Source organism: Meriones unguiculatus, chromosome 21 (genome assembly GCF_030254825.1).
Source record: "Meriones unguiculatus strain TT.TT164.6M chromosome 21, Bangor_MerUng_6.1, whole genome shotgun sequence".
Taxonomy (NCBI): domain Eukaryota; kingdom Metazoa; phylum Chordata; class Mammalia; order Rodentia; family Muridae; genus Meriones; species Meriones unguiculatus.
The window spans coordinates 56,569,424-56,587,799 of record NC_083368.1 but is presented as its reverse complement, the minus strand read 5'-3'; the positions used below and the strand labels follow the sequence as shown (position 1 = coordinate 56,587,799).

Sequence of the window (18,376 nt, the reverse complement as noted above, 5' to 3'; positions counted from 1 at the left end):
AGTGTTTTGTCTATTTTCTCTATTTGAGGAGATTTTTGTCTATTTTCACTAGAATAGTTTTTTTTCCATTTTCTGTATATTAGTGTTTTGTCTATTTTCTCTTTATGTGTGTTTGTCTATTTTCTGTAAATTAGAGATTTGCCTATTTTCTGTATATGTGTGTTTTGTTTCTTTATGAGAGTGTTTCGTCTATTTTCTGTATGTGAGTGTTTTTTCTATTTTTTGTATATGTTTGTTTTGTCTATTTTCTCTATATGAGTGTTTTGCATATGAGCGTTTTTCTTATTCTGTATATGGTTGTTTTGTATTTTTTCTGCATTTGGTTGTTTTGTATATTTGTACATGAGTGTTTTGTCTATTTTCGGTATATTAGTGATGCATATAGTTTGTGTATATGAGTGTTTTGTATAATTTTTGTATATGAGGAGTCTGTTGTATTTTTTCATTATATGAGTGATTTGTCTTTTTCTGTATATGAGTGTGTCTTATAATGTTCTCTGGAATGTATAGAACTTACCCATTGTTCATTCAAATGCTGATTTCTCTCCCTCACTCTCTGCTTTCAACCAGACATTGCATTGTGATACTGATTCTAAGCATCTCAAATCTCAACTCTGTGTAAACATGCCAAAATAAAACCGCAAGCCACAATGTTCAGCAACGTAGAGGAAGGAGTAGGAGGTAAAGGGGAGGAAACTACAGAATATAGACAAAATACTCATATACAGAAAATAGACAAAGAGGAAGTGGTGGGAGGCAGAGGAGGAGAAATGGCAGGAGCAGAAGCTGGGAGAGCAGAGGCTGGAGCAGAGGTCTTGGAACAAAGTGGAGAAATGAACCAGACTTAAAGATATCATGAAAAGCAAGTATAATGGGTAAGATCTACCAGAGAACTCCTTCAGCTGATAAAAACCTTCAGCAAAGTGGCTGGATACTAAATCAACTCAAAAAAATCAGAAGCCCTCCTGTATACCAAAGACAAAAGGGCCAAGAAAGAAAACAGGGAAACAACACCCTTCACAATAGCCACTAATAACATAAAGTACCTTGGTGTGACTCTAACCAAGTAAGTGAAAGACCTTTTTGAGAAAAACTTCAAGTCTCTGAAGAAAGAAATTGAGGAAGATATCAGAAGATGGAAAGATCTCCCGTGCTCATGGATTGGTAGGATTAACATTGTAAAAACGGCCATCCTGCTAAAAGTAATCTACAGATTCAATGCAATTCGCATCAAAATACCAACTCAATTCTTTACAGACCTTGAAAAAAAGATTCTCAGCTTCATATGGAGAAACAAAAAGCCCAGAATCTCCAAAATGATCCTGTACAACAACAGGTCATCTGGAGGTATCTCCATCCCTGATCTCAAGCTGTACTACAGGGCAACAGTAATAAAAACTGCATGGTATTGGCATAGAAACAGAAAGGAGGATCAATGAAACCAAATAGAAGACCCAGATATAAACCCACACACCACACCTATGAATACTTGAGTTTTGACAAAGAAGCCAAAACCACACGATGGAAAAAAGACAGCATCTTCAACAAATGGTGCTGGTCCAACTGGATGTCTACATGCAGAAAAATGAAAATAGATCCATATTTATCACCCTGCATAAAACTAAAGTTCAAGTGGATCAAAGACCTCAGCATAAAACCAGACACACTAAATATGTTAGAAGAAAAAGTGGGGAAGAGCCGTGAACTCATTGGCCCAGGAGACAACTTCCTGAACAGAACACCAACAGCAAAGGCTCTAAGAGAAACAATCAATAAATGGGACCTCATGAAACTGAAAGGCTTCTATAAAGCAAAAGACACTGTCGTCAGAACAAAATGACAACCTACAGACTGAGAAAGGATCTTCACCAACCCTCTATCTGACAGAGGGCTGATATCCAGAATATATAAAGAACTCAAGAAGTTAAAAAGCAACAAAGCAAGTAATCCAATGGGTAAGATCTGAATGGTAGGAACAATGCGGGCCTGGAGGTTTAGGGTGGAGTGACTATTGCCCAGCATTGTGTTCTAGGTCAACAAAATAAATGCTGGCCTCTGGGTGGTGATTTGGTGAGACAGCAGATTAGGATTAACCGCGGCGTTATGGAAAGATACATCCCTAGCAAGTATTTACGTATAATACAACACGAGTGTTTTCTTATTTCCTGAAAATGAGTGCTTGGTCTATTTTTTGGTCTATGAGTGTTTTCTCTCTTTTTTGTATGAGGGTGCTTGGTCTATTTTCTGTATATGTGTGTTTTTTGAATTTTCTGTACATGAGGAGTAATTTGTCTATTTTCTATATATGAGTGTTTTGTATATTTTCTGTTCATTTCTTTGTTCTATATTTTCTGTATATGAGTGTTTTGTCTATTTTCTCTTTATGTGTGTTTCGTATATTTTCTGTATATGAGTGTATTTTATTATTCTGTATATGGGTGTTTTGTATTTTTTTCTGCATTTGTTTGTTTTGTACATTTTTTGTACATGAGTGTTTTGTCTATTTTCTCTATATATGAGTGTTTTGTCTATTTCTGTATATGAATGTTTTTTTATTATTTTGAAATGGGTGTGTTTTATTTCTACATATGGTTGATTTGTATATTTTTTGTACATGAGTGTTTTGTCTATTTTATATGAGTGTGTTCTCTATTTTCTCTATATGACTGTCTCTTTTCTCTATATCTAAGTGCTTTCTCTATTTTTGTATAATTGTTTTTTATTTTTTCTGTATATGGGTGTTTTGTAATTTTTCTGCATTTGGCTGTTTTGTATATTTTTTTGTACATGACTGTTTTGTCTATTTTCTCTATATCTGAGTGTTTTGTGTATTTCTGTATATGAGTTTTTTTAATTCTATATTGATTATTTTCCATTTTCTCTGCATATGATCGTATTATACAATTTTTGTACCTGAGTGTTTTGTCTATTTTCTCTATATCTGAGTGTTTTGTCTATTTCTGTATAGGAATGTTTTTATTATTCTGTATATGGATGTTTTTTATTTTTCCTGCATATGGTTGTTTTCTATTTTTTGAACATGATTGTTTTGTCTATTTTCTCTTTGCATGTGTTTTGTGTATTTTCTCTATATGAGTGTTTCCTTCTATTTTCTGTATTTGAGGATTTTTTTTGGTCTATTTTCTCAAAAAGTGCTTTTTCTATTGTTTTGTGTATGTGTGCTTTTTTCCGTTTTTCTCTATATGAGTATTTTGTATATTTTCTTTACATTAGTGTTTTGTATATTTTCTGTATAAGTGTGTTTTGTCCAATTTCTGTATAAGTGTGTTTTGTCCAATTTCTGTATATGTGTGCTTTGTCTATTTCCTCTATTTGAGGTCTTTTTTGTCTGCTTTCTGTAGAATAGTGTTTTTTTCTCTTTTGTAAATATGAGTGTTTTGTCTATTTTCTGGGAATTAGAGATTTGCCTATTTTCTGTATATGTGTGTTGTGTTTCTTCTATTTTCTGTACATGAGTGTTTTTTCTATTTTTTGTATATGTTTGTTTTTTATTATTCTGTATATGAGTGTTTTGTCTATTTTCTGAATAGGAGTGTTTTAGATATTTTCTCTATAGATTGATTTGCATAGTTTCTGTATATTTCTTTGTTGTATATTTTCTGCACATGAGTGTTTTGTCTATTTTGTCTTTATATGTGTTTTGTGTATTTTCTGTATATTAGTGTTTTTTCTATTTTCTGTATTTGATGTTTTTTTTGTCTATTTTCTCTATAAAGAAAATAGTGTTTTTTCCATTTTTTTATTATGTGTGTTTTTTCCATTTTCTCTATATCTGTGTTTTCTCTATATTAGTTTTTTCTGTTTGTTGTAATTGTGGTTGTATGGTCTATTTTCTGTCTTTGAGAAATTTCTTTTGTCTATTTTCTCTAGAAAAGTGTTTTCTCACTTTTCTGTATATTAGTGTTTTGTCTATTTTCTTTTGGTATGTGTTATTTTGTGCATTTTCTGTATGTTAGTGTGTTTTTTCTACATTGTTTTGATTTTTTTCCGTCAATTTTCTCTAAAATAGTGTTTTTTCCATTTTTTTAATTTGTGGGGTTTTTTTTTTTTTGCATTTTCTCTATATGAGTATTTTGTCTTTTTTCTGTATATGTGTGTTTTCTCTATTTTCTCTATATCTGTGTTTTCTCTATTTTCTGTATATTAGTTTTTGTCTGTTTGTAGTAACTGTGGTTGTATGGTTTATTTTCTGTCTTTGAGCCGTTTCTTTTTGTCTATTTTCTCTATAAAAGAGTTTTCTCACTTTTCTGTATATTAGTGTTTTGTCTACTTTCTCTTTATATGTGTTTTGTGTATTTTCTGTATGTTAGTGTTTTTTTCCATTTTTTGTAGTTGAGGATATTTTTTGTCTATTATCTTTAAAATAGTGCTTTTTCTATTGTTTTGTGTATGTGTGGTTTTGTCGATTTTCTCTATATGAGCATTTTGTCTATTTTCTGTACATCAGTGTTTTGAATATTTTCTGTATAAGTGTGTTTTGTCCAATTTCTGTATATGTGTGCTTTGTCTATTTCCTCTATTTGAGGTCTTTTTTGTCTGCTTTCTCTAGAATAGTGGTTTTTTTCTATTTTGTAAATATGAGTGTTTTGTCTATTTTCTGTGAATTAGAGATTTGCCTATTTTCTGTATATGTGTGCTGTATTTCTTTACGTGAGTGTTTCTTCTATTTTCTGTACATGAGTGTTTTGCATATTTTCTGTATATTTCTTTGTTGTATATTTTCTGCACATGAGTGTTTTGTCTACTTTGTCTTTATATGTGTTTTGTGTATTTTCTGTAAATGAGTGTTTTTTCTATTTTCTGTTATTGATGTTTTTTTGTCTATTTTCTCTAAAAAAATATTGGATGTTTTTCCATTTTTTTCTATGTGTGTTTTCTCTATTTTCTCTATATTAGTTTTTTCCGTTGGTTGTAATTGTGGTTGTATGGTCAATTTTCTGTCTTTGAGTAATTCCTTTTGTCTATTTTCTCTAGAAAAGTGTTTTCTCACTTTTCTGTATATTAGTGTTTTGTCTACTTTCTCTTTATATGTGTTTTGTGTATTTTCTGTATATGAGTGTTTTCTTCTATTGTTTGTATTTAAGGATATTTTTTGTCTATTTTCTTTAAAATAGTGCTTTTTCTATTTTTTTGTGTATGTGTGCTTTTTTCCATTTTTCTCTATATTAGTATTTTGTCTATTTTCTGTGCATTGTTGTTTTGAATATTTTCTGTATAAGTGTGTTTTGTCCAATTTCTGTATATGTGTGCTTTGTCTATTTCCTCTATTTGAGGTCTTTTTTGCTGCTTTCTGTAGAATAGTGTTTTTTTTCTATTTTATAAATATGAGTGTATTGTCTATTTTCTGGGAATTAGAGATTTGCCTATTTTCTGTATATGTGTGTTATGTTTCTTTACGTGTTTCTTCTATTTTCTGTACATGAGTGTTTTTTCTATTTTTTGTATATGTTTGTTTTTTATTATTCTGTAATATGAGTGTTTTGTCTATTTTCTGCACATGAGTGTTTTGTCTATTTTCTCTTTGTATGTGTTTTGTGTATTTTCTGCATATTAGTGTTTTTTCTATTTTCTGTAGTTGATGTTTTTTTTGTCTATTTTCTCTAAAAAGAAAATAGTGTTTTTTCCATTTTTTTATATGTGTGTTTTTTCCATTTTCTCTATATCTATGTTTTCTCTATATTAGTTTTTTCTGTTTGTTGTAATTGTGGTTGTATGGTCTATTTTCTGTCTTTGAGTAATTCCTTTTGTCTATTTTCTCTAGAAAAGTGTTTTCTCACTTTTCTGTATATTAGTGTTTTGTCTATTTTCTTTTGGTATGTGTTATTTTGTGCATTTTCTGTATGTTAGTGTGTTTTTTTCTACTTTATGTTTCCTTTTTTTGTCAATTTTCTCTAAAATAGTGTTTTTTCCATTTTTTTAATTTGTGGGGTTTTTTTTGCATTTTCTCTATATGAGTATTTTGTCTTTTTTCTGTATATGTGTGCTTTCTCTATTTTCTCTATATCTGTGATTTCTCTTTTTTCTGTATATTAGTTTTTGTCTGTTTGTGGTAATTGTGGTTGTATGGTTTATTTTCTGTCTTTGAGCCGTTTCTTTTTGTCTATTTTCTCTATAAAAGAGTTTTCTCACTTTTCTGTATATTAGTGTTTTGTCTACTTTCTCTTTATATGTGTTTTGTTTATTTTCTGTATGTTAGTGTTTTTTTCTATTTTTTGTATATGAGGATATTTTTTGTCTATTTTCTCTAAAATAGTGCTTTTTCTATTGTTTTGTGTATGTGTGGTTTTGTCAATTTTCTCTATATGAGCATTTTGTCTATTTTCTGTACATCAGTGTTTTGAATATTTTCTGTATAAGTGTGTTTTGTCCAATTTCTGTATATGTGTGCTTTGTCTATTTCCTCTATTTGAGGTCTTTTTTGTCTGCTTTCTCTAGAATAGTGGTTTTTTCTCTTTTGTAAATATGAGTGTTTTGTCTAATTTCTGTGAATTAGAGATTTGCCTATTTTCTGTATATGTGTGCTGTGTTTCTTTACGTGAGTGATTCTTCTATTTTCTGTACATGAGTGTTTTGCATATTTTCTGTATATTTCTTTGTTGTATATTTTCTGCCCATGAGTGTTTTGTCTATTTTGTCTTTATATGTGTTTTGTGTATTTTCTGTATATTAGTGTTTTTTCTATTTTCTGTATTTGATGGTTTTTTGTCTATTTGCTCTAAAAAAATAGTGGATGTTTTTCCATTTTTTTTATGTGTTTTTTCCATTTTCTCTATGTCTGTGTTTTCTCTATATTAGTTTTTTCTGTTTGTTGTAATTGTGGTTGTATGGTCTATTTTCTGTCTTTGAGTAATTTCTTTTGTCTATTTTCTCTAGAAAAGGGTTTCTCACTTTTCTGTATATTAGAGTTTTGTCTATTTTCTTTTTGTATTTGTTATTTTTTGTATTATCTGTATGTTAGTGTTTTTTTCTACTTTCTTTTTTAATGTTTTTTTTGTCAATTTTCCCTAAAACAGTGTTTTTTCCATTTTTTTAATTTGTGGGTTTTTTTTTCTTTGCATTTTCTCTATATGAGTAATTTGTCTTTTTTCTGTATATGTGTGTTTTCTCTATTTTCTCTACAACTGTGTTTTCTCTATTTTCTGTATATTAGTTTTTGTCTGTTTGTGGTCATTGTGGTTGTATGGTGTATTTTCTGTCCTTGAGCCGTTTCTTTTTGTCTATTTTCTTTATAAAAGAGTTTTCTCACTTTTCTGTATATTAGTGTTTTGTCTACTTTCTCTTTATATATGTTTTCTGTATTTTCTGTATATGAGTGTTTTCTTCTATTGTTTGTATTTGAGGATATTTTTGTCTATTTTCTCTAAAATAGTGCTTTTTCTATTTTTTTGTGTATGTGTGCTTTTTTTCCATTTTTCTCTATATTAGTATTTTGTCTATTTTCTGTGCATTAGTGTTTTGTATATTTTCTCTATAAGTGTGTTTTGTCCAATTTCTGTATATGTGTGCTTTTTCTATTTCCTCTATTTGAGGTCTTTTTTGCTGCTTTCTGTAGAATAGTGTTTTTTTCTCTTTTGTAAATATGAGTGTTTTGTCTATTTTCTGTGAATTAGAGATTTGCCTATTTTCTGTATATGTGTGTTGTGTTTCTTTACGTGTTTCTTCTATTTTCTGTACATGAGTGTTTTTTCTATTTTTTGTATATGTTTGCTTTTTATTATTCTGTATATGAGTGTTTTGTCTATTTTCTGAAGAGGAGTGTTTTAGATTTTTTCTCTATAGATTGATTTGCATAGTTTCTGTGTATTTCTTGTTGTATATTTTCTGCTCATGAGTGTTTAGTCTATTTTCTCTTTGTATGTGTTTTCTGCATTTTCTGTATATTAGTGTTTTTTCTATTTTCTGTATTTGATGGTTTTTTGTCTATTTTCTCTAAAAAGAAAATAGTGTTTTTTCCATTTTTTTATATGTGTTTTTTTTCCATTTTCTCTATGTCTGTGTTTTCTCTATTTTCTCTATAGTAGTTTTTGTATGTTTGTTGTAATTGTGGTTGTATGGTCTATTTTCTGTCTTTGAGTGGTTTCTTTTGTCTATTTTCTCTAGAAAAGTGTTTTCTCACTTTTCTGTATATTAGTGTTTTTTCTATTTTTTCCTCATGTGTTTTGTGTATTTTCTTTCTTCAAGTGTTTTATCTATTTTCTGGATAGGAGTAGTTATTTTCCATTTTCTCTATAATAGTTCTTTGTATTTTCTGTGTATGAGATTATTTTTTATGTTCTCTACATGTGTTTTATATTAATTCTGTAAATTAGAAATTTTTGTATATTCTGTACATGAGTGTTTCCTATATTTTTCTCATGTGAGTGTTCTTGTATATTTTCTGTATACGAGTGTTATTTTCTGTATATGAGTGTTTAGTATATTTTCTGTATATGAGTGTTTTAGATATTTTCTCTATATGATTGTTCTGCATATTTTCTGTATATTTCTTTGTTGTATATTTTCTGTACATGAGTGTTTTGTCTATTTTCCGTATTTCAGGAGTTCTTTGTCTATTCTCTCTAGAATAGTGTTTTTTCTGTTTTGTAAATATGAGTGTTTTGTCTACTTTCTCTTTATGTGTGTTTTGTCTATTTTCTGTAAATTAGAGATTTGCATATTTTCTGTATATGTGTGATTAGTCTATTTCTGTATATGAATTTTTTCTTATTCTGTATATGGGTGTTTTGTATTTTTTCTGCATTTGGTTTTTTGTATATTTATTTGTACATGAGTGTTTTGTCTATTTTCGGTATATTAGTGATGCATATAGTTTGTGTATAGGAGTGTTTTGTATAATTTTTGTATATGAGGAGTCTGTTGTATTTTTTCTTTATATGAGTGATTTGTCTTTTTCTGTATATGAGTGTGTTTTATAATGTTCTCTGGAATGTATAGAACTTACCGATTGTTCATTCAAATGCTGATTTCTCTCCCTCACTCTCTGCTTTCAACCAGACATTGCATTGTGATACTGATTCTAAGCATCTCCCGTCTCAACTTTGTGTAAACATGCCAAAATAAAACCGCAAGCCACAATGTTCATCAACGTAGAGGAAGGAGTAGGAGGGAACGGGGAGGAGACAGAGAAGAGGAAGTAGTGGGAGGCAGAGGAGGAGGAGAAAAGGCAGGAGCAGAAGCTGGGAGAGCAGAGGCTGGAGGAGAGGTCTTGGAACAAAGTGGAGAAATGAACCAGACTGAAGATATCACACAAAGCAAGTACAAAGGGTAAGATCTGAATGGTAGGAACAATGCGGGCCTGGAGGTTTAGGGTGGAGTGACTATTGCCCAGCATTGTGTTCTAGGTCAACAAAATAAATGCTGGCCTCTGGGTGGTGATTTGGTGAGACAGCAGATTAGGATTAACCGCGGCGTTATGGAAAGATACATCCCTAGCAAGTATTTACGTATAATACAACACGAGTGTTTTCTTATTTCCTGAAAATGAGTGCTTGGTCTATTTTTTGGTCTTTGAGTGTTTTCTCTCTTTTTTGTATGAGGGTGCTTGGTCTATTTTCTGTATATGTGTGTTTTTTGAATTTTCTGTACATGAGGAGTAATTTGTCTATTTTCTATATATGAGTGTTTTGTATATTTTGTTCATTTCTTTGTTCTATATTTTCTGTATATGAGTGTTTTGTCTATTTTCTCTTTATGTGTGTTTCGTATATTTTCTGTATATGAGTGTATTTTATTATTCTGTATATGGGTGTTTTGTATTTTTTTCTGCATTTGTTTGTTTTGTACATTTTTTGTACATGAGTGTTTTGTCTATTTTCTCTCTATAGAAGTGTTTTGTCTATTTCTGTATATGAATGTTATTTATTATTTTGAAATGGGTGTGTTTTATTTCTACATATGGTTGATTTGTATATTTTTTGTACATGAGTGTTTTGTCTATTTTATATGAGTGTGTTCTCTATTTTCTCTATATGACTGTCTCTTTTCTCTATATCTAAGTGCTTTCTCTATTTTTGTATAATTGTTTTTTATTTTTTCTGTATATGGGTGTTTTGTAATTTTTCTGCATTTGGCTGTTTTGTATATTTTTTTGTACATGACTGTTTTGTCTAATTTCTCTATATCTGAGTGTTTTGTGAATTTCTGTATATGAGTTTCTTTTATTCTATATTGGTTATTTTCCATTTTCTCTGCATATGATCGTATTATACAATTTTTGTACCTGAGTGTTTTGTCTATTTCTGTATAGGAATGTTTTTATTATTCTGTATATGGATGTTTTTTATTTTTCCTGCATATGGTTGTTTTCTATTTTTGAACATGATTGTTTTGTCTATTTTCTCTTTGCATGTGTTTTGTGTATTTTCTCTATATGAGTGTTTCCTTCTATTTTCTGTATTTGAGGATTTTTTTTGGTCTATTTTCTCAAAAAGGGCTTTTTCTATTGTTTTGTGTATGTGTGTTTTTTTTCCGTTTTTCTCTATATGAGTATTTTGTATATTTTCTTTACATTAGTGTTTTGTATATTTTCTGTATAAGTGTGTTTTGTCCAATTTCTGTATATGTGTGCTTTGTCTATTTCCCCTATTTGAGGTCTTTTTTGTCTGCTTTCTCTAGAATACTGTTTTTTTCTCTTTTGTAAATATGAGTGTTTTGTCTATTTTCTGTGAATTAGAGATTTGCCTATTTTCTGTATATGTGTGCTGTGTTTCTTTACGTGAGTGATTCTTCTATTTTCTGTACATGAGTGTTTTGCATATTTTCTGTATATTTCTTTGTTGTATATTTTCTGCACATGAGTGTTTTGTCTATTTTGTCTTTATATGTGTTTTGTGTATTTTCTGTATATTAGTGTTTTTTTCTATTTTCTGTATTTGATGGTTTTTTGTCTATTTGCTCTAAAAAAATAGTGGATGTTTTTCCATTTTTTTTGTGTTTTTTCCATTTTCTCTATGTCTGTGTTTTCTCTATTTTCTCTATATTAGTTTTTTCTGTTTGTTGTAATTGTGGTTGTATGGTCTATTTTCTGTCTTTGAGTAATTTCTTTTGCCTATTTTCTCTAGAAAAGGGTTTCTCACTTTTCTGTATATTAGTGTTTTGTCTATTTTCTTTTTGTATGTGTTATTTTTTGTATTTCTGTATGTTAGTGTTTTTTTCTACTTTCTGTTTCAATGTTTTTTTGTCAATTTTCCCTAAAATAGTGTTTTTTCCATTTTTTTAATTTGTGGGGTTTTTTTTTTGCATTTTCTCTATATGAGTAATTTGTCTTTTTTCTGTATATGTGTGTTTTCTCTATTTTCTCTACAACTGTGTTTTCTCTATTTTCTGTATATTAGTTTTTGTCTGTTTGTGGTAATTGTGGTTGTATGGTGTATTTTCTGTCTTTGAGCCATTTCTTTTTGTCTATTTTCTCTATAAAAGAGTTTTCTCACTTTTCTGTATATTAGTGATTGTCTATATCTCTTTATATGTGTTTTCTGTATTTTCTGTATATGAGTGTTTTCTTCTATTGTTTGTATTTGAGGATATTTTTGTCTATTTTCTTTAAAATAGTGCTTTTTCTATTTTTTTGTGTATGTGTGCTTTTTTCCATTTTTCTCTATATTAGTATTTTGTCTATTTTATGTACATTAGTGTTTTGTATATTTTCTCTATAAGTGTGTTTTGTCCAATTTCTGTATATGTGTGCTTTGTCTATTTCCTCTATTTAAGGTCTTTTTTGTCTGCTTTCTCTCGAGTAGTGTTTTTTTGTCTTTTGTAAATATGAGTGTTTTGTCTATTTTCTGGGAATTAGAGATTTGCCTATTTTCTGTATATGTGTGTTGTGTTTCTTTACGTGTTTCTTCTATTTTCTGTACATGAGTGTTTTGCATATTTTCTGTATATTTCTTTGTTGTATATTTTCTGCACATGAGTGTTTTGTCTATTTTCTCTTTATGTGTGTTTCGTATATTTTCTGTATATGAGTGTATTTTATTATTCTGTATATGGGTGTTTTGTATTTTTTTCTGCATTTGTTTGTTTTGTACATTTTTTGTACATGAGTGTTTTGTCTATTTTCTCTCTATATAAGTGTTTTGTCTATTTCTGTATATGAATGTTTTTTATTATTCTGAAATGGGTGTGTTTTATATTTCTACATATGGTTGATTTGTATATTTTTTGTACATGAGTGTTTTGTCTATTTTATATGAGTGTGTTCTCTATTTTCTCTATATGACTGTCTCTTTTCTCTATATCTAAGTGCTTTCTCTATTTTTGTATAATTTTTTTTATTTTTTCTGTATATGGGTGTTTTGTAATTTTTCTGCATTTGGCTGTTTTGTATATTTTTTTGTACATGACTGTTTTGTCTATTTTCTCTATATCTGAGTGTTTTGTGTATTTCTGTATATGAGTTTTTTTTATTCTATATTGGTTATTTTCCATTTTCTCTGCATATGATCGTATTATACAATTTTTGTACCTGAGTGTTTTGTCTATTTTCTCTATATCTGAGTGTTTTGTCTATTTCTGTATAGGAATGTTTTTATTATTCTGTATATGGATGTTTTTTATTTTTCCTGCATATGGTTGTTTTCTATTTTTGAACATGATTGTTTTGTCTATTTTCTCTTTGCATGTGTTTTGTGTATTTTCTCTATATGAGTGTTTCCTTCTATTTTCTGTATTTGAGGATTTTTTTTGGTCTATTTTCTCAAAAAGTGCTTTTACTATTGTTTTGTGTATGTGTGTTTTTTTCCGTTTTTCTCTATATGAGTATTTTGTATATTTTCTTTACATTAGTGTTTTGTATATTTTCTGTATAAGTGTGTTTTGTCCAATTTCTGTATATGTGTGCTTTGTCTATTTCCCCAATTTGAGGTCTTTTTTGTCTGCTTTCTCTAGAATAGTGGTTTTTTCTCTTTTGTAAATATGAGTGTTTTGTCTATTTTCTGTGAATTAGAGATTTGCCTATTTTCTGTATATGTGTGCTGTGTTTCTTTACGTGAGTGTTTCTTCTATTTTCTGTACATGAGTGTTTTGCATATTTTCTGTATATATCTTTGTTGTATATTTTCTGCACATGAGTGTTTTTTCCATTTTGTCTTTATATGTGTATTGTGTATTTTCTGTATATTAGTGTTTTTTTCTATTTTCTGTATTTGATGGTTTTTTTGTGTCTATTTTCTCTAAAAAGTAAATACTGTTTTTTCCATGTTTTTTATATGTGTGTATTTTCCATTTTCTCTATGTCTGTGTTTTCTCTATTTTCTCTATATTAGTTTTTTCTGTTTGTTGTAATTGTGGTTGTATGGTCTATTTTCTGTCTTTGAGTAATTTCTTTTTTTTTCTCTGTAAAAGTGTTTTCTCACTTTTCTGTATATTAGTGTTTTGCCTATTTTCTTTTTGTATGTGTTATTTTTTGTATTATCTGTATGTTAGTGTTTTTTTCTACTTTCTGTTTTGATTTTTTTGTCAATTTTCTCTAAAATAGTGTTTTTTCCATTTTTTTTATATTTGTGGTTTTTTTTTTTCCATTTTCTCTATATCAGTATTTTGTCTTTTTTCTGTATAGGTGTGTTTTTTCCATTATCTCTATATCTGTGTTTTCTCTATTTTCTCTATCTTAGGTTTTTCTTTTTGTGGTAATTGTGGTTGTATGAACTATTTTCTGTCTGAGTAATTTCTTTTGTCTATTTTCTCTAGAAAAGTGTTTTCTCACTTTTCTGTATATTAGTGTTTTGTGTATTTTCTTTTTGTATGTGTTATTTTGTGTATTTTCTGGATGTTAGTGTTTTCTACTTTCTGTTTCGATGTTTTTCTTGTCAATTTTCTCTAAATAGTGTTTTTCCAATTTTTTTATATTTGTTTTTTTTTCCATTTTCTCTATGTGAGTATTTTTTTTTCTTTTTTCTGTATATGTGTGTTTTCTGTATTTTCTCTATATCTGTGTTTTCTCTATTTTCTCTATAGTAGTTTTTGTATGTTTGTTGTAATTGTGGTTGTATGGTCTATTTTCTGTCTTTGAGTGGTTTCTTTTGTCTATTTTCTCTAGAAAAGTGTTTTCTCACTTTTCTGTATATTAGTGTTTTTTCTATTTTTTCCTCATATGTTTTGTGTATTTTCTTTGTTCAAGTGTTTTATCTATTTTCTGGATAGGAGTAGTTATTTTCCATTTTCTCTATAATAGCTTTTTGTATTTTCTGTGTATGAGGTTATTTTTTATGTTCTCTACATGTGTTTTATATTAATTCTGTAAATTAGAAATTTTTGTATATTCTGTACATGAGTGTTTCCTATATTTTTCTTATGTGAGTGTTCTTGTATATTTTCTGTATACGAGTGTTATTTTCTGTATATGAGTGTTTAGTATATTTTCTGTATATGAGTGTTTTAGATATTTTCTCTATATGATTGTTCTGCATATTTCTGTATATTTCTTTGTTGTATATTTTCTGTACATGAGTGTTTTGTCTATTTTCCGTATTTCAGGAGTTCTTTGTCTATTCTCTCTAGAATAGTGTTTTTTCTATTTTGTAAATATGAGTGTTTTGTCTACTTTCTCTTTATGTGTGTTTTGTCTATTTTCTGTAAATTAGAGATTTGCATATTTTCTGTATATGTGTGATTAGTCTATTTCTGTATATGAATTTTTTCTTATTCTGTATATGGGTGTTTTGTATTTTTTCTGCATTTGGTTTTTTGTATATTTATTTGTACATGAGTGTTTTGTCTATTTTCGGTATATTACTGATGCATATAGTTTGTGTATATGAGTGTTTTGTATAATTTTTCTATATGAGGAGTCTGTTGTATTTTTTCATTATATGAGTGATTTGTCTTTTTCTGTATATGAGTGTGTCTTATAATGTTCTCTGGAATGTATAGAACTTACCCATTGTGCATTCAAATGCTGATTTCTCTCCCTCACTCTCTGCTTTCAACCAGACATTGCATTGTGATACTGATTCTAAGCATCTCCTGTCTCAACTCTGTGTAAACATCCAAAATAAAACCGCAAGCCACAACGTTCAGCAACGTAGAGGAAGGAGTAGGAGGTAAAGGGGAGGAAACTACAGAATATAGACAAAATACTCATATACAGAAAATAGACAAAGAGGAAGTGGTGGGAGGCAGAGGAGGAGGAGAAATGGCAGGAGCAGAAGCTGGGAGAGCAGAGGCTGGAGCAGAGGTCTTGGAACAAAGTGGAGAAATGAACCAGACTTAAAGATATCATGAAAAGCAAGTATAATGGGTAAGATCTACCAGAGAACTCCTTCAGCTGATAAAAACCTTCAGCAAAGTGGCTGGATACTAAATCAACTCAAAAAAATCAGAAGCCCTCCTGTATACCAAAGACAAAAGGGCCAAGAAAGAAAACAGGGAAACAACACCCTTCACAATAGCCACTAATAACATAAAGTACCTTGGTGTGACTCTAACCAAGTAAGTGAAAGACCTTTTTGAGAAAAACTTCAAGTCTCTGAAGAAAGAAATTGAGGAAGATATCAGAAGATGGAAAGATCTCCCGTGCTCATGGATTGGTAGGATTAACATTGTAAAAACGGCCATCCTGCTAAAAGTAATCTACAGATTCAATGCAATTCGCATCAAAATACCAACTCAATTCTTTACAGACCTTGAAAAAAAGATTCTCAGCTTCATATGGAGAAACAAAAAGCCCAGAATCTCCAAAATGATCCTGTACAACAACAGGTCATCTGGAGGTATCTCCATCCCTGATCTCAAGCTGTACTACAGGGCAACAGTAATAAAAACTGCATGGTATTGGCATAGAAACAGAAAGGAGGATCAATGAAACCAAATAGAAGACCCAGATATAAACCCACACACCACACCTATGAATACTTGAGTTTTGACAAAGAAGCCAAAACCACACGATGGAAAAAAGACAGCATCTTCAACAAATGGTGCTGGTCCAACTGGATGTCTACATGCAGAAAAATGAAAATAGATCCATATTTATCACCCTGCATAAAACTAAAGTTCAAGTGGATCAAAGACCTCAGCATAAAACCAGACACACTAAATATGTTAGAAGAAAAAGTGGGGAAGAGCCGTGAACTCATTGGCCCAGGAGACAACTTCCTGAACAGAACACCAACAGCAAAGGCTCTAAGAGAAACAATCAATAAATGGGACCTCATGAAACTGAAAGGCTTCTATAAAGCAAAAGACACTGTCGTCAGAACAAAATGACAACCTACAGACTGAGAAAGGATCTTCACCAACCCTCTATCTGACAGAGGGCTGATATCCAGAATATATAAAGAACTCAAGAAGTTAAAAAGCAACAAAGCAAGTAATCCAATGGGTAAGATCTGAATGGTAGGAACAATGCGGGCCTGGAGGTTTAGGGTGGAGTGACTATTGCCCAGCATTGTGTTCTAGGTCAACAAAATAAATGCTGGCCTCTGGGTGGTGATTTGGTGAGACAGCAGATTAGGATTAACCGCGGCGTTATGGAAAGATACATCCCTAGCAAGTATTTACGTATAATACAACACGAGTGTTTTCTTATTTCCTGAAAATGAGTGCTTGGTCTATTTTTTGGTCTTTGAGTGTTTTCTCTCTTTTTTGTATGAGGGTGCTTGGTCTATTTTCTGTATATGAGTGTTTTTTGAATTTTCTGTACATGAGGAGTAATTTGTCTATTTTCTATATATGAGTGTTTTGTATATTTTGTTCATTTCTTTGTTCTATATTTTCTGTATATGAGTGTTTTGTCTATTTTCTCTTTATGTGTGTTTCGTATATTTTCTGTATATGAGTGTATTTTATTATTCTGTATATGGGTGTTTTGTATTTTTTTCTGCATTTGTTTGTTTTGTACATTTTTTGTACATGAGTGTTTTGTCTATTTTCTCTATATATGAGTGTTTTGTCTATTTCTGTATATGAATGTTTTTTATTATTCTGAAATGGGTGTGTTTTATATTTCTACATATGGTTGATTTGTATATTTTTTGTCTATTTTATGAGTGTGTTCTCTATTTTCTCTATATGACTGTCTCTTTTCTCCAAATCTAAGTGCTTTCTCTATTTTTGTATAATTGTTTTTTTTCTGTATATGGGTGTTTTGTAATTTTTCTGCATTTGGTTGTTTTGTATATTTTTTGTACATGACTGTTTTGTCTATTTTCTCTATATCTGAGTGTTTTGCGTATTTCTGTATATGAGTTTTTTTATTCTATATTGGTTATTTTCCATTTTCTCTGCATATGATCGTATTATACAATTTTTGTACGTGAGTGTTTTGTCTATTTTCTCTATATCTGAGTGTTTTGTCTATTTCTGTATAGGAATGTTTTTATTATTCTGTATATGGATGTTTTTTATTTTTCCTGCATATGGTTGTTTTCTATTTTTTGAACATGATTGTTTTGTCTATTTTCTCTTTGTATGTGTTTTGTGTATTTTCTGTATATGAGTGTTTCCTTCTATTTTCTGTATTTGAGGATTTTTTTTGGTCTATTTTCTCAAAAATAGTGCTTTTTGTATTGTTTTGTGTATGTTTGTTTTTTTCATTTTTCTCTATATATTTTGTGTATTTTCTGTACATTAGGGTTTTGTATATTTTCTGTATAAGTGTGTTTTGTCCAATTTCTGTATATGTGTGCTTTGTCTATTTCTTCTATTTGAGGCCTTATTTGTCTTTCTCTAGAATAGTGTTTTTTTTCTATTTTGTAAATATGAGTGTTTTGTCTATTTTCTCTTTAGGTGTTTTTTGTGTATTTTCTGTAAATTAGAGATTTGCCTATTTTCTGTATATGTGTGTTGTGTTTCTTTACATGAGTTTTTGGTCTATTTTCTGTATATGATTGTTTTGTTTTTTTTTTGTATATGTGAATGTTTTATTTTCAGTATTTGTGGAGTTTTTTGTCTATTTTCTCTAAAATAGTGATTCTTTGATTTCTGTATATGAGTGTTTTGTCTATTATTTTTGAGGAGTATTTTGTCTATTTTCTGTTTAGGAGTGTTTTGTCTATTTCTGTAAATTAGAGATTTTTATATTTCCTGTATATGTGTGTTTTGTCCAATTTGTGTATATGAGTATTTTGTTTATTTTCTGTATAGGAGTGTTCTTTCTACTTTCTCTATTTGAGGAGTTTTTTCCTCTATTTTCTCTTTCGGTGTGTTTTATTTTCTGCAAATTAGAGATTTGCACATTTTCTGTATATGTGTATTTTATTTCTTTACATGAGTGTTTCATCTATTTTCTCTACATGAGTGTTTTTTCTATTTCTTGTATATGTTTGTTTTGTGTATTTTTCTCTATATGAGTGTTTGGTGTAATTTTTTTGTATGTGAGGGTTTTTCCTTTTTTGTTTATGTGAGTGGTCTATTTGAGGAG

The 18,376-nt window shown here is 29.6% G+C and overlaps 1 long non-coding RNA gene across 1 annotated transcript in view; it reads right to left on the bottom strand.

Annotated features, from left to right (window-relative positions):
• Nucleotides 1-18,376, bottom strand: part of LOC132649728 (uncharacterized) — a 40,284-nt gene that overhangs the window by 1,232 nt on the left and 20,676 nt on the right. The gene's annotated exons all lie outside the window — the stretch shown is intronic.